At 41.0% G+C, this 14,447-nt stretch overlaps 1 pseudogene; it reads right to left on the bottom strand.

The window, feature by feature from the left end:
- LOC102116681 (uncharacterized) overlaps window positions 1–5,295 on the bottom strand; it is a 90,464-nt pseudogene extending 85,169 nt beyond the window's left edge.
- Between the last annotated feature and the right edge of the window lie 9,152 nt (window positions 5,296–14,447).

Here is a 14,447-nt window from a genome sequence, read left to right as displayed (position 1 = left end):
AGCTCCTTGAAATATATGTAATTATATGAGTAAAATGATGCAAAATGTCGTGATGATTGTGAATGCTGTTCATATTATGCAAAATATAAGTATTAAATTCACATAGTTTAAAAAATGAGAGGCTAGGTGCAGTGACTCACACCTGTAATCCCGGCAGTTTGGGAGGCTGAAGGCAGGAGGATCGCTTTAGGCCAGGAGGTCAAAACCAGCCTGGGCAACATAGCAAGGCCCCATCTCTACAAAAAAGAAATTTTCTAAATTAGGAAACTAGTTAATAAAAATATTAGGAAAAATGCATTATCTCTAGCTGAGAAATAATATTGTCTTTTTTTACTAAGTTGATAGAGTTTAATACTAAGCTTAATAAGAGATTAATAAGAATTTGCATGATAATTCTAATCTTTGTAGAACTATTTTATTCACTAGCATTTAAACATTAATAACTGTAATTTGTAGCTATTTAATTTTTTAGGGCAAACATATTTCAGGAATATATTCTACTTGGAAATTCTTCACATTTTATTAAAGATTAATTAAAAGTAGAATGTCAGTTTTGCCACCAACCTCAACTTTTCACAAGGTGGAAAAAAAATCTAAAATCACGTAAACATGTATGATAAATTATCTTCAATCCAGAAATAATAAAGAATATTAGCCAGGTACAGGGGCTCATAGCTGTAATCCCAGCACTTTGGGAGACCAAGGCAGGCAGATCGTCTGAGCTCGGGAGTTCAAGACCAGCCTGGGCAACACAGTGAGACCCCATCTATACAGAAAATAAAAAACAAAATAGCCGGGCATGGTGACACACACCTGTAGTCCCAGCTATTCAGAATGCTGAGGTGGGAGGTTCACTTGAGTCCAAGAGGTCCAGGGTGCAGTGAGCTGAGATCACACCACTGCACTCCAGCCTGGGTGACAGAGTGAGACCCTGTCTCAAAAAAAGAATATTAAGAATATGAAACGAAGTGCTAGAGGAAAATAAGGGGCTCTAAACACACTTTGATCTTCCTAATCATCAAACTTCATAACAATACATTTTTGTAAAAATGCTTTAAGAAGGTAACTTCTTATAGTTTTGATTTCTGGAGACTGAATTTTTAAATTGTCAGGATGATTGCTGTAGACCACCAATCATTTTCATAAGCTTAAGATAAGAAATGTTAAAAAGATTTTCCTAAGTTATTTTATTCATTCCCTATTTCTGCTGTAGCAAAGTAACCACAGATTCAGTGACTTAAAACAACACACATTTATTATCTTACAGTTGTGGAGGTCACAAGTCCAAAACAGGTTTTACTGAGCCCAGAGTTATGAGCAGGATTGTGTTTCTTCAGGAGGCTCTAAAGGAAAAATCCATTTCCTTGCCTTTTCAGCTTCTGCAGGCTGCCTGCATTCCTTGGCTTTCAGCTTCTTCCTCCATCTTTAAAGCCAGCTGTAGTATCTTCAAATCAATTCTCCCACCACCACCTGCCTGCACCCTGCTCGCCTCCTTGCTCGCCCCCTTGCTCTTGCTCGCCCTGGCTCACGCTTGCTCTTTCTCTCACCTCTTCTTCTTTTGTCACACCTCCTTCTCTGACTCCATGCTTCTCCCTTCCCCTTATAAAGGCTACGTGATCACATTAGGCTCACTCAGTTAATCCAGAATAATCTCCCCATTTCAAGATCTTAATTACATCTTGAAAATCCCTTTTGCTTAGGGAACACTCATAAACTGTTGGTGGGAGTGTAAATTAATTCAACCATTGTGGAAAGCAGTGTGGTGATTCCTCAAAGAGCTATAAACAGAACTACCATTAGACCCAGCAATCCCATTACTGGGTGTATACCCAGGGGAATGTAAATCATTCTATCATAAAGATACATGCACGTGAATATTCATTGCAGTACTATTCACAATAGCAAATACATGGAATCAACATAAATGTCCATCAATGACAGAATGGATAAAGAAAATGTGGTACATAAACACCATGGAATACTACGCAGCCATAAAAAAAGAACAAGATCATGTCTTTTGTGGGAACATGGATGCAGCTGGAGCCTCTTATCCTTAGCAAACTTACACAGCAACAGAAAACTGAATACTGCATGTTCTCACTTAAAAGTGGGAGCTAAATAATGAGAACATATGGACGCAAAGAGGGGAACCATACACACTGGGTCTACTGGAGAGTGGAGGATGGCAAGAGGGAGAGGAGCAGAAAAAATAAAGAGTGAGTACAAGGCTTAGTACCTGGGTGACAAAATAATCTGAACGAAAAACCACTGTGACATGAGTTTGCTTATATAACAAACTTACACATGTACCCCTGAACCTAAAATAAATTAAAAAAAAAAAAAGAAACACTGCAAAATCAAAAAAGAAAATCCCTTTTACCAAGTAACGTAATATGCTCACAGGCTTGAGTTATTAAAATGTGAACATCTTTGTGGGCTATTCTTCCTATCACAGTTATGAATCACAAAAACGTGTTACTGAAAAACATTTTCCAAAATTACATTGCCTTAAGTCAAAAGGTTAGTGATACCATCAAATGTGCCAGCTAAAAGTGAACAACTACTTAGTAATGTAAAGGTGCAGTATAATAACTGTTGGAAGAATCCGGCAACTGACAGTGCTGTCTGTTTTCCTGTATCATGTCAAAGTTTAACATTTTAATAACTAAAATAAGATTTTCATAGTACAATTATAAAAATTGACATTTAAAAATAAAATTACAGGTTTATTTGTATATCTCAGAAGGTTTTCTGTGATCGTGATATTTAGCTTTTGTTGAATATCTATTTTGATACTTTGGCTTTCAGTTTTAGACAAAAATATATTTTGGATACACTTTTGCTATGCCTTTCCAATTGATATAGCACAGGGGTAGAGAGATAGTAATGCTACTTTTCTTTCTTTTTTTTTTTTTTTTTTTTTGAAATGGAGTCACACTCTGTAGCCCAGGCTGGAGTGCAGGGTTGTGATCTTGGCTCACCGCAACCTCTGCCTCCTGAGTTCAAGTGATTCTCGTGCCTCAGCCTCCCGAGTAGCTGGGATTACAGGCATGCACCACCGTGCCTGGCTAATTTTTGTATTTTTTGTAGAGATGTTGTTTCGCCATGTTGGCCAGGCTGGTCTCAAACTCCTGGCCTCAAGTGATCCACCCACCTTGGCCTCCCAAAATGCTTATTTTTCTTTTATTAAAACATTATACTTTTCTTTATGCTCAAAATAATGGATATATCATACATTGAACTTATTTGAAACTTCCATTGTACATTTTCTGTTATTTGTACACAGATGGCATGAGACTCATTCACTCACCGAGGACAGAGTTATTAACATGGTAGGAGATAACAAGTCTGTGTAATTTTAAAAGTTCTCTCTTTTTATAAATGGACTTTCATAGTTTTAATTTTTTTTTTTTTTTTTTTTTTTTTTTTTGGTGGCTTTCGTGATTTTCTGAGCTAACTTCCTGGAAAGCAGGATTTAAAACCTGGATAACAATATTCCAAGGAATGGCACTATGAGGGGAATTCCTGGTTTTCTGGTGTTCAGCTGACTGACACTGGCCCTCCAGGTCCCTGTTGATGGGCCAAGCTGAGGGCTGCAGGTGCCTCTGTGCATATCCAGGACATGTTCCTCGCTTGAGCAGCCAAGAGGCTAGGCAGAGTCTTATTAGAACAGAAGCCATTTCCTATTTCAATTCATTTCCTTTCTCTCTCTCTCTCTCTTTCTTTTTCTTTTTCTTTAGACAGGGTTTTGCTCTGCCACCTAGCCTAGAGTGCAGTGGCACTATCATGGCTCACTGCAGCCTCCAATTCCTGGGTTCAAGCAATCCTCCCGCCTCCGCCTCATGACTAGCTAGGACTATACATGGGTGCCCACCATGCCTGGCTTATTTTATTTTATTTTATTTTATTACAGAGATGGGGTCTCACTAGGTTCCCCAGGTTGGTCTCAAACTCCTGGCCTCAACAGATCCTCCAGAAAAGTTTGTGCAGAAGGAGTGGCTTAAGTAATTCATTTGTGTACAGGTTAAGAGTAAGGACCCTATTGGAGAAAGGGATGAGGGAGAAAGTTTAATCCAAGGATCGACTCCAGGGGTAGGGCAAAGGAATAGGGGTTGGTGATAAGGGGCAAGAAGTAAGCAGAGACCAAAAGAAATGCTGAATAAGTGCTTGTGTTAATTTTCTAGGGCTGCCCATAGCATCACAGACTGGGTGTTTTAGCAATATAAACTTATTGCCTCACAGTTCTGGAGCCTGGAAGTCCAAGATCAAGGTGTTGACAGAGTCAATTCCTTCTGCGGGTTCTCGGGGAAGGATCTGTTCCCGGCCGCCTCTTTCTTTGGCTTGCAGATGGCCGTCTTCAGCTTACATCTTTTCATATCATTCTCCCTCTGTCCGTTTGTCTCCACATTTCCCTTTCTCTGTGCTGGGTACCATTCTAGACCTTTTATGCATATTTGTGCATCTAATTCTCCATATCACTCTGACATAGGTACTATTTCCATTACTCTCTTGCAAAAGGGAGCTAAGGTACAAAGACTGCTAGGTGGCAGAGCAGGATTTGAGCAGCCTGGCTCTTAACCATTTTGTGGTTACCTCCCAAGTGCATGCAATACAGAACTACTGCAGGGCTGAGATGGTGGAAGACAGCCTGGGGCATTACCAGTCATGGCACATGAGCTATTTAGGAAGAAATGATACTTTTACACTTAGACAAAGCACTTCAAAGATTGGGGTGCACCTACAGCCACTGTTTTACTACACAGTGTCTCTTGGCTGGGCCCAGGGGCGCAGGGCTGGAGATTGGAATTAGGTAGCTTCAAATGGATTCTCCTACCTTCAGTTTTCTTTTGCAATAGCACCAATATTTGTATGTTAGATCCCACGACCACCATTTCATTTCATTCTCAAAAGGAGCCTGATTCAAGAGAATCAAGGCTCAAACGGGTTTAAGAACCTTCCCAAATTCACACAGAGAGGAAGGACAGAGCCAGGACTAGAGGTTGGGTTTCCTGACTACTGACCCACAGCAGCTGCTGCTTCTTGGGACCCTGTGGCTTCCCCAGGGGACATGTCCTTCCCCAGGAGAGTGTGGGCATGAAGGGATTCTTCCCGGGACAGAAAAGCATCCATGTGTTCAGGGAGCTCCTTCCGCTCCTGCTTCTGTGTCTGCTTCTGCTCTGGGAGGGCAGGGTCTCCAGCTCTGTGCTTCCCCAGCATGGAACACAGGGTCTGGCACAGAGAGTCCCGGATAGGCAGGGCTGGAGGGGACCTGGAGATTGCCTTGTTTTTAATCATTGTTAAAGCAGCAGAACATTTTTCCAAATGGAATATACATGGAACCCCAATACAAAAAGCAGATAAAAGCAGCACTGGTGAAACAAAGCGTGGGGGTCCAGTCCTAACCTTTAGCCTCCTCTTCATAAGCTCCTGCCCAGGAGGCTCCTGGGAACCTCTTAAAAACCCTGAACTCCAAGGAAATTCAGAGTGAAAACTGCCAACCTCATCCACCTTCTCCACAGCTGGGAAGACTGAGGCTCAAGAGTGGGCAGGTGACTTCTCGTAGATCCCTAACAAGGGTGTCAGGGCCAGGGTCATGAAGACAGGTGCCCTGACTCTGAGTCCATACTCTTTCCAGTACCCCACCCTTCTATCTTCATAGCAGGTATTCAGTAAATATTTGTTAAATGAATATAAAAACTTTCCCAGAAAGTCTTCCATGATTTATCCCCTGTCCTGACCCCACTTTCTTCACCCTGAGAGCCTTTTTTTTTTTTTTTTTTTTTCCCTGAGACAGAGTTTCTCTCTTGTTGCCTAGGCTGGAGTGCAATGGCACAATCTCGGCTAACTGCAACCTCTGCCTCTTGGGTTCAAAGCAATTCTCCTGCCTCAGCCTCCCGAGTAGCTGGGATTACAGGTGCACACCACCATGCTCGGCTAATTTTTGTGATTTTTAGTAGAGACAGCATTTCACCATGTAGGCCAGCCTGGTCTCAAACTCCTGACCTCAGGTGATCCACCCACCTCGGCCTCCCAAAGTGCTGGGATTACAGGCATGAGTCACCACTCCTGGCCCTGGGAGCCTTTTTGATTCCTGAGTTGGTTCCAAGCATAGATCATGTACTCCATCAACATTAGTCACTGCTATCTCTGGTGCCATGATGGTTCTGTTTCTAAGGCCCATGGTTACCCAGATGAGAGCTAAATTCATACCAAGACTGCAGCAGTGCCTACAGCATTGCTCTGTCATGGGGCGCCAGAACTGCTGGTGACCTTCCGAGCCATCCCGCTCTATTCCACCTTCACTAGTAAGGATATTTTTTTTTCCATCTTTATTTTAGGTTCAAGGGGTACATGTGCAGGTTTGTTACATGGGTAAATTGCATGTCACGGGGATTTGGTGTACAGATAATGTTGTCACCCAGGTAGGTATAATACCCGATAGGTAGGTTTTCAATTCTCACCCTCCTCTCACCTTTACCCTCAAATAGGTCCCAGCGTCTATTATTCTCTTCTTTATGTCCATGAGTACTCAGTGTGTAGCTCTCACTTATAAGGGAGAACATGGGCATTTGGTGTTCTGTTCTTGCATTAATTCACTTAGGATTACGGCCGCCAGCTCCAAACATGTTGTTGCAAAGGCCATGATCTCTATTTTGTAGCTGCACAGTATTCCATGGTGTAGATATACCACATTTTCTTTAGTCCACCAGTGATGGACATCTAGGTTGACTGTATGTCTTTGCTATTGTGAGTAGTGCTGCAATGAACATACATGTGCTTGTGTCTTTATGGTAGAATGATTTATATACCTTTAGGTATGAATTGCTGGTGGAATGGTAGTTCTATTTTAAGTTATTTGAGAAAAATCCATACTGCTTTCCACAGTGGCTGAACTAATTACATCCCCACCAGCATTGTATAACCATTCCCTTTCTCTCTAACCTCGCAGGCTTCTGTTATTTTTTGATTATTGGTATCTCATTGTGGTTTTTATTTGCATTTCTCTAATGATGAGTAATATTGAGCTTTTTTTTTTCTGTGCTTGTTGGCTGCATGTATGTCTTTGAGAAGTGTCCGTGTCCTTTGCCCATTTTTTTAATGGAGTTGTTTGTTTTTTGCTTGTTGATTTGTTTGAGTTCCTTATAGATTCTGGATATTACACTTTTGTTAGATGCAAAATTTGCTAATATTTTCTCCCATTTGTAGGTTGTCTATTTATTAATAGTTTCTTTGGCTGTGCAGAAGCTCTTTAGTTTAATTAGGTCTCGCTTATCTTTTTTTTTTTTTTTGGACACAGGGTCTCACTCTGTCACCCAGGCTGGGGTGCAATGATGTGATCATGGCTTACTGCAGCCTCGATCTCCTGGGTACAAGCAATCTTCCCTCCTCAGCCTCCTGAATAGATAGGACTACAGATGGATGCCACCATGGCTGGCTAATTTTTTAATTTTTTGTAGGATGGGTTTTTGCCATATTGCCCAGGCTGGTATTTTTGTTTCTGTTACAGTTGCTTTTGGAGTCTTCAACATGAGCCTTTGCCTCAGCTCATGTCCAGAATGGCATTTCCTAGATTTTCTTCTAGGGTTATTAGAGTTTTAGGTTTTACATTTAACTCATTAATCTATCTTGAGTTGATTTTTGTTTATGGTGAAAAGTAGGGGTCCAGTTTCAGCCTTCTGCATATGGCTAGCCAATTATTCCAGCAGCATTTATTGAATAGGAAGTCATTTCCTCACTGCTTGTTTTTGTCAGCTTTGTTGAAGACCAGATGGTTGTAGGTGTATGGCTTTAATTCTGGGTTCTATAACCTATTCCATTGGTCTATGTGTCTGTTTTTGTACCAGTACCATACTGTTTTGGTTACTGTAATACAGTTTCAAGTCAGGTAGTGTGATACCTCCAGCTTTGTTCTTATTGCTTAGAATTACTTTGGCTATTAGGGCTCTTTTTTGGCTCCAAATACATTTTAGAATTATTATCACTCTGTGAAAAATGTCACTGGTGGTTTGATAGGAATGGAATTGAATCTGTAAATAGCTTTGGGCAGTATGACCATTTTAACAACATTGCTTCTTTCTATCCACGAGCATGGAATGTTTTTCTATTTGCTCGTGTTGTCTCTGATTTCTTTGAGCAGTGTTTTGTATGGTTTTTCTCATTTCCATTTTGCTTAGTTCAGCTCTGATTTTGGTTATTTCTTTTCTTCTGCTACCTTTGGAGTTGGTTTGCTCTCATTTTTCCGGTTCCTCTAGATGTAATGTTAGCTTGTCAATTTGAGGACTTTCTAACTTCTTGTGGAGGCATTTAGGGCTGTAAACATTCCTCTTCATACTGCTTTAGCTGCAAGATTCTGGTTATGTTATATCTTTGTTTTCATTTGTTTCAAAGACTTTATTCATTTCTGTCTTAATTTCATTATTTATACAAAAGTCATTCAGAAGCAGATTGCTTAATGTCCATTTAATTGTATGGTTTTGAGAGATCTTGTATTGATTTCTATTTTTATTGCACTGTAGTCTGAGAGTGTAGTTGGTATGATTTTGATTTTTTTGAATTTGTTGAGAATTGTTTTATGGTTAAGGGTGTGGTCAATTTTAGAGTATGTGTCATGTGCAGATGAGAAGAATGTATAACTTGTTTTTTGTTGGGTGAAATGTTCTGTAGATGTCTATTAATTTGGTCAAGTGTCAAGTTTAGGTCAAAAATATCTTGTATTAATAGTATTCTGCCTCAATGAGCTGTCCAGCACTGTCAGTGGGGTGTTGAAGTCTACCACTTTTGCTGTATGGGTATCTAAGTCTTTTCTTAAGTCTCTAAGAACTTGTTCTATGAATCTGGGGCTCCAGTATTGGGTGCACATATATTCAGGATAGTTAAGTCTTCTTGTAATGGAATGCTTTATCATTATTTAAAGCCCTTCTTTGTCCTTTTTGATCATTGTAGGTTTAAAGTTGGTTTTGTCTGAAATAAGAATAGGGACCTCTGCTCTTTTTTATTTTCCATTTGCTTCATAGATCTTTCTCCATCTCTTTGCTTTGAACCTGGGGGTGTCCCTGCATATGAGATGGGTTTCTTGAAGACAGCATATAGTTGGGTGTTGCTTCTTTACCCAACTTCCCACTCTGTGTCTTTTAAGTGGGACGTTTAACCCATTTAAATTCAATGTTAATAATGATATATGCGGATTTGGTCCAGTCATCCTGTTGTTAGCTGGTTGTTATGTAGACTTGGTCAGGAGATTTGGTCAACCTTTAAAACTATCTACCTGTGCAAGGCACTGCTCTGACTCTAGGGACACAGATGAAGACACGTGCTTGAGAACAATCACAGGCTTACCATGTACAAGGCTCTGCGCTAAGCCCTGTACTAGCTACACTCATCAGGGCTCATTTGGTGACAATCAACAAAAATTCAACCGAAACCAATATAAGTGGAGGATTTATTGGAAGGACCTTGGGCTAGCTTACAGAACCAGGAAGGAAGAGCTATGGGAGGTAGGGCAGCTCTGAGATCCTGGGGACCAATTCTCTTTCTTTTTTTTTCTCTCCTGTCTGATTTTTCCTTCATGCCCAGGGACAAAGCTTTCAGAAGCAGCTCTGAGGTCAAATCCTTTTCAGCTTCCAAAAACGAAAATAAAAAAGAAGCATTTAGAAAAATTATGGGGAAGGGCTTTAGCCTGGTTTGAGACACTTGTCATCTTTGGCCCAATTACTTATTTGGGGGGCTGGGGTAGGCAGGAAGGCAGGAAAGAAAGGAGGAGTCAGGGAACTGAAACCAGTCCAGGCAGGGTCTCCTGTCTCCCATTCCCCTGGTAAGAGCGTAGAGGTGCTCGGAATATCCAGTTGGCCAAACTGCAAAAGGCCAAATTGTTTATTTATTTATTTATTATTATACTTTAAGCTCTAGGGTACATGTGTACAACATGCAGGTTTGTTACATAGGTATACGTGTGCCATGTTGGTTTGTTGCACCCATCAACTTGTCATTTACATTAGGTATTTCTCCTAATGCTATCCCTCCCCACCCCCCCAACCCCATAAAAGGCCCTGGTGTGTGATGTTCCCTGCCCTGTGTCCATGTGTTCTCATTGTTCAGCTCCTATCTATGAGTGAGAACATTCGGTGTTTGGTTTTGTGTGCTTGTGATAGTTTGCTTAGAATGATGGTTTTCAGCTTCATCCATGTCCCTGCAAAGGACATGAACTCATCCTTTTTTATGGCTGCATAGTATTCCATGGTTTATATGTGCCACATTTTCTTAATCCAGTCTATTATTGACGGACATTTGGATTGGTTCCAAGTCTTTGCTATTGTGAATAGTTCCACAATAAACATATGTGTGCAGGTGTCTTTATAGTAGCATGATTTATAATCCTTTGGATATATACCCAGTAATGAGATCGCTGGGTGAAATGGTATTTCTAGTTCTAGATCCTTGAGGAATCACCACACTGTCTTCCACAATGGTTGAACTAATTTACACTCCCACCAACAGTGTAAAAGCATTCCTATTCTCCACATCCTCTCCAGTATCTGTTGTTTCCTGACTTTTTAATGATTGCAATTCTAACTGGTATGAGATGGTATCTCATTGTGGTTTTGATTTGCATTTCTCTGATGACCAGTGATGATGAGCATTTTTTCATGTGTCTGTTGGCTGCATAAATGTCTTCTGTTGCGAAGTGTCTGTTCACATCCTTTGCCCACTTTTTGATGGGGTTGTAAATTTCTTTAAGTTCTTTGTAGATTCTGGATATTAGCCCTTTGCCAGATGGATAGATTGCAAAAAGTTTCTCTCATTCTGCAGGTTGCCTGTTCACCCTGATGATGGTTTCTTTTGCTGTGTAGAAGCTCTTTAGTTTAATTAGATCCCATTTGTCTATTTTGGCTTTTGTTGCCATTGCTTTTGGTGTTTTAGTCATGAAGTCCTTGCCCATGCCTATGTCCTGAATGGTATTGCCTAGGTTTTCTTCTAGGGTTTTTATGATTTTGGGTGTTATATTTAAGTCTTTAATCCATCTTGAGTTAATTTTTGTGTAAGGTATAAGGAAGGGATCCAATTTCAGCTTTCTGCATATGGCTAGCCAGTTTTCCCAGCACAATTTATTAAATAGGGAATCCTTTCCCCATTGCTTGTTTTTGTCAGATTTTTCAAAGATCAGATGGTTGTAGATGTGTGGTGTTATTTCTGAGGCCTCTGTTCTGTTCCGTTGGTTTATATATCTGTTTTTGTACCAGTACCATGCTGTTTTGGTTACTGTAGCCTTGTAGTATAGTTTGAAGTCAGGCAGCGTGATGCCTCCAGCTTTGTTCTTTTTGCTTAAGATTGTCTTGGCTATGTGGTCTCTTTTTTGCTTCCATTTGAAATTTAAAGTAGTTTTTTCCAATTCTGTGAAGAAAGTCATTAGTAGCTTGATGGGGATAGCATTGAATCTATAAATTACCTTGGGCCGTATGGCCATTTTCACAGTATTGACTTTCCTATCCGTGAGCATGGAATTTTCTTCCATTTGTTTGTGTCCTCTTTTATTTTGTTGAGTAGTGGTTTGTAGTTCTCCTTGAAGAGGTCCTTCACCTCCCTTGTAAGTTGTATTCCTAGATATTTTATTCTCTTTTTTGTAATTGTGAATGGGAGTTCACTCATGATTTGGCTCTTTGTCTGCTATTGGTGTATAGGAATGCTTGTGATTTTTGCACATTGATTTTGTATCCTGAGACTTTGCTGAAATTTCTTATCAGCTTAAGGAGATTTTGGGGTGAGACAATGGGGTTTTCTAAATATACAATCATGTTATCTGCAAACAAAGACAACTTGACTTCTTCTTTTCCTAATTGAATACCCTTTCTTTCTTTCTCTTGGCTGATTGCCCTGGCCAGAACTTCCAATACTATGTTGAATAGGAGTGGTGAGAGAGGGCATTCTTGTCTTGTGCCAGTTTTCAAAGGGCATGCTTCCAGTTTTTGCCCATTCGGTATGATATTGGCTGTGAGTTTGTTATAAATAACTCTTATTATTTTGAGATACGTCCCATCAATATCTAGTTTATTGAGACTTTTTAGCATAAAAAGCTGTTGAATTTTGTTGAAGGCCTTTTTTGCATCTATTGAGATAATAATGTGGTTTTTGTCATTGGTTTTGTTTATGTGATGGACTACATTTATTGATTTGCATATGTTGAACCAGCCTTGCATCCCAGGGATGAAGCCAACTTGATCGTGGTAGATAAGCTTTTCGATGTGCTGCTGGATTTGGTTTGCCAGTATTTTATTGAGGATTTTCTCATCGATGTTCATCAGGGATATTGGCAAAAGCTAAATTGTTAAACATCTATATTTGGCTAAGGTTGAGGCTGAAGCCAAAAGTCACCACTGAACTTTGAGATTCCAGAAGAAATCTGAAATTGTATTAAATAAGTATTATTGTTATGATGATTTCATTATCGAAAAGGTTAGTAGTTACATGTTAAAGGGTGAGAACGTTATTTCTCAGTGCAATGTCATTTCTCTGCTGGTGCTCCTGTGACGATTATACTTTTGACACAGAATAGTCACTCATTTCAACTAATATTTAATATCTGTTACGCTGAGCAGAGTATAATTCAGAAAAAAAGTTTTTCAGTAATATGTTTTCTACAAAGAACTTTGTACCTATAATTCATTCTTGGGCAAATCTCTGTTCAGTATGGCAAGCTGGCTACACTGGGCATACAAAAAGCCTCTGAACCATACCAGGCAGGACGGTCTGGGTTTCATTCATTCCGGTTTCTGCGAGGGCCCCTGCAGCTGTGAGGAGCTTCAGTCGTCCTGTCAGCCCTACTCAGAGGCATTTGGCCTGCAGAGAAATTTTCTGGTTTTCTCTCAACTTCGAGGAAAGACAGTTCAAAGATCTAGATCTATGCCTTCAGCCTCACCCATGGCACTTACTCTCTGTAAGGCTCATGCCTTGCTCTTTGTTTTCTCTGCACCTGACTCTTCTTCCTGCAGACTGTGTGCTTCCTGAGGGCAAACTCCCTGTTTGTTCATTCTTGGATTTTCCGCACCTGGCCCATACCTGACCCCCAGGGTCCTGGAGCACTGACTGTGAGCCAGGAACTGTGTTGATGTCTCATGAGCTCATCTAATGTAATATCTAGAAAGTTCCCATGTACCTCCACCTCTAAGACCACTGTCATGTATATCTACTGGAAAAACTGACTTGTGAACATTGACTGGTGCCTAAGGCAGTCCTTGGAACATAGAAAATTGCCAATAAGATAAAATATGAGTTTTGGGAACCATTTGAAATTGGCATGAAGTTTTTAGTCACTTAACACCTCTGATAAGCACTGCTCTAGGAGCAGAGAAAGGGGGACTGAGACATCAAAGAATTACACAAAATGACTGGGCAATGCCTGCAATATGGTCACTGAGAAGGCTGAACATTAAATTGTCTATTTGCTGTGATTATATAAAAAGTATAGGATCTGGAAGTAAAACCTGGAAGTGAAATTTTGAGCAAAAGAAGTCTAATGAGGGTTTCTTTTTCTTTTTTCTTTTTCTTTTTTTTTTTTTTTTGAGACGGAGTCTCGCTCTGTAACCCAGGCTGGAGTTCAGTGGTGCCATCTCGGCTCACTGCAAGCTCTGCCTCCTGGGTTCACGCCATTCTCCTGCCTCAGCCTCCTGAGTAGCTGGGACTACAGGCACCCGCCACCTCGCCCGGCTAATTTTTTATATTTTTAGTAGAGACGGGGTTTCACTGTGTTAGCCAGGATGGTCTCGATCTCCTGACCTTGTGATCCACCCGCCTTGGCCTTGTAAAGTGATGAGATTACAGGCATGAGCCGTCGCACCTGGCCGAGGGTTTCTTTTTCAAGGTTTAAAAGCTAAGCATCGATCTAACTTAGCTGTTTATTTACTAATTTATATCCCTACTTTACTCCATAAGAATCTAAGGCGACTTAGAAGCTGGTTTATACATCCGCTGAGGCCCATCTGAGAGGCTACAGGTTTTTGTTCTTCCATTGCCTCAAGGGCCAGACCTGGAGAGAGACAGCAGGGTTTCTCCAGGGCCGGCCTGCCTCGGAACTACCTGGGTGCTTAGGAACAACAGTGGTGGCTGGGCCCGCTCTGGCACCTGCTGAGTCAGTCTCTGTGGTTGAGGTGCCAGATTCCTATTTTTCTGAAACTCACTGGGGCATTCATTCGGCAGGTTACATTTTGCCAGGGTTAACATCCATTTTGCACCTCTGCCAGGGTGAGGTTAGGGGAGGAGAGCATGGGTCCTCATCACAGCCCCAAGTCTGCTGTGGGAAGACTGTTATTAGGGACACCTCCTATCCTCAAGGCTGGCCAAGAGCTGGTGGGGAGCTGGCCCTGCTGCCAGCCCTGTGGGCAGTGGTAGTGAGCGTGGGAACAGGACATGAACGGTCATCTGTGGCAGGACCCTCCAACTGTGGCCCGTGAGCCAGC

The sequence above is a fragment of the Macaca fascicularis genome, chromosome 7 (assembly GCF_037993035.2).
Source record: "Macaca fascicularis isolate 582-1 chromosome 7, T2T-MFA8v1.1".
Taxonomy (NCBI): Eukaryota; Metazoa; Chordata; class Mammalia; order Primates; family Cercopithecidae; genus Macaca; species Macaca fascicularis.
Note: the sequence above shows the minus strand (reverse complement) of the source record. Positions and strands in the feature narration are given on the sequence as shown.